The following is a 2,423-nucleotide window of genomic DNA, read 5'->3' as shown; positions in this document are numbered from 1 at the left end:
GGGTTTCTATCATCTTATTAAAGCTCAGTTGGTTTTGAAATGCGGAAGCAAAGCCATCTAGCTTGACATTTATGTTTTCTAAGATCTTATCATTGGTAGGAAGCTTTCTGCTTAGCGCATTAGTGGTTTTAGCTTGCGCAAAAACGAGATCCTTCAAGGAGGTTTGGTTAGAGAAGTTACCGTTATTATTTCCTCCTTGATAATATGGGCGTGGTTGGTTCCACCCCTAACCTCCTTGTGGACGGTACCCGTTGTTGTTGCTCATGTACATAGCCTCCTCATGGGTTTTCGGGCAGTCGTTCCTAGAATGACCCATGCCACCGCAGACCTCATACGTGACGTGTGAGTCCAAGGCCTTGACGGTGCCTTGTGACCTTTTCTCGTGGTCGTCCAAGCGTTTCATGAGGAGGTCCAGCTTGGCAGTGAGTAATTCCGTCTCCTTGACGGTGTGCATGCCTCGCTAACAGGTCTGGAGTCGTTCCTCGCTCCAACCCATATTGGAGACCATCTTCTCTATGAGTTCAACAGCTCCTTGAACCGTTTTAGAGAAGAAGGCTCCTCCAGCTACCGCGTCCAGGTGATCGCGGGACATCGGGGTGAGCCCATTGTAAAAGTTCTGTAGGATCAGCCAGTCGTCCATCCCATGATGAGGACAGGCGGCCACGTACTCCTGCAGTCGTTCCCATGCTTCCGGAATGGACTCGTCCCTTGTGTGCTAGAAATTGGAAATTCGTCCACAAAGGGCGTTGGTTTTGCCCATCGGGAAGAACTTCGAGAGGAATGCCATGGAGCATTTATCCCAGGTGTTGATAGCAGCACGGTTGGCATAGAACCACTGCTTCGCTCTCCCGAGAAGGGAAAACAGAAACAGCCGTAGCCTGACGGCGTCAGGACTGACTCCCTTGATGGTATACGTGCTACATATCTCTAGGAATTGTTGCAGATGAGCGTTGGCATCCTGTCACGCTCGGAATTTCTATCCAAAATTCCAAACGCTTACATGTGTGTGAACCCTCATCCAGGAATCAGCCGAGGCACACAATAACAAATTGATAATAGAGTACAATTATTACTCTAATAAATATGCGAATAAAATGTCATTACAGAGGTAGATAGTTCCTCTCAATCAATAAAGATCTAAGCAGCGGAAAATAAGATAAACGGCGCAGACGACTCCACTCCACAGGCAGCTTGACCAGGGCTACACCTAATCCTCCACACCATCAGCATCACTGTAGAACTCCTCCTCTGATGAATGATTGCAAGGTGAGTATATGACATACTCAGCAAGCCACGCAACAAATATACAAGTGCACAGGATAACGAAGGATGGCATAGTAGGGTTTCATTTGCATAAACAGCATTTAATAAACATTTCAGAATTTAATAAAACAGTTAAGTAATAATTAAACAATATTAATCCAACGCTATACAACATACCCTGTTGCATAGGCCCAACCATTCTGAACAACCAATCCCGGTTGCACAGTTCTATCTCCAAACCAGGAATATACCATTCCAAACCAGGAGCTAATCAAATTATTACCAGTTATAGCATCTTATATTACGGTGAGAAGTGTGAAACTAATCACGAAAGACATTGTTAGACCCGCCCATAACCGCGGGCACGGCTATTCGAATAGTTCTACTCTGGCCAGAGGTGTACCACTGTACCCACAAGACACAGCCCCACGACATGTCACCATGCGCCTCGATACCACCATGGTACCTCAGAAAGGAGCTGTGACAGTACCCCTCACACAACACAATCCACCACAGCGCACCGTTCCTAGATCATAATCACTCCCTTATAAACAAGGCATGGACTCCCCAGCGACCCCCGTGGGCTTATCTCCGCCACTTCTCAGTCTGGTGCCCCGCAATGAACCATATTATACAAAAGGTAAAGCCGTTGCCCACGCTGGCTTGTGGTTGGCACGGTTAATGTTTCACAACCGAAAATCGTGAACCGGTCCTTAATTGTCATGAGCACGACCATCAAAACCATGTGCTCACAACCCACCATTATCAGGTTTTAGTGGGCAAATTAATTAATTAACCAATCATGATTAACCATCATGAGCTATCATTAAGCCATCATTAAATAATAGTGAATCATAAGTTATTCCAATAGTGTGCTAATGTTTCTAAGCATGGCTAAGCAATCATATCTAATATCTAGCTGAACCAATATATAAAGCTCAACTAGTCAATTTATAATAACCCAAGGTATCAAGGAATAAAGTAATCAAGAACAAAAGGGCTATAACAAACAATAGGTTAATTCCACCCAATGACATTCGAAAATAAATGCAATAGTTGAATAGAATCAATAGCTTTAAACGGATCAACATGCTCATAAGATTGTTTGGGATCTGTGTGACTTGCCTTGCTGGCCTTGGAACTCCTCAAATTCTTCTTCT

The 2,423-nt window shown here is 44.6% G+C and overlaps 1 non-coding gene across 1 annotated transcript; it reads left to right on the top strand.

The window, feature by feature from the left end:
• The first annotated feature begins 638 nt into the window (after positions 1 to 638).
• On the top strand, positions 639 to 745 carry LOC127769159 (small nucleolar RNA R71). Its single transcript, XR_008016725.1, has one exon. It is a non-coding gene; the product is annotated as a small nucleolar RNA R71 (small nucleolar RNA).
• Positions 746 to 2,423: the final 1,678 nt, after the last annotated feature.

The sequence above is a fragment of the Oryza glaberrima genome, chromosome 3 (assembly GCF_000147395.1).
Source record: "Oryza glaberrima chromosome 3, OglaRS2, whole genome shotgun sequence".
Classification (NCBI taxonomy): domain Eukaryota; kingdom Viridiplantae; phylum Streptophyta; class Magnoliopsida; order Poales; family Poaceae; genus Oryza; species Oryza glaberrima.
This window is presented reverse-complemented; position numbering and strand designations above follow the sequence as displayed.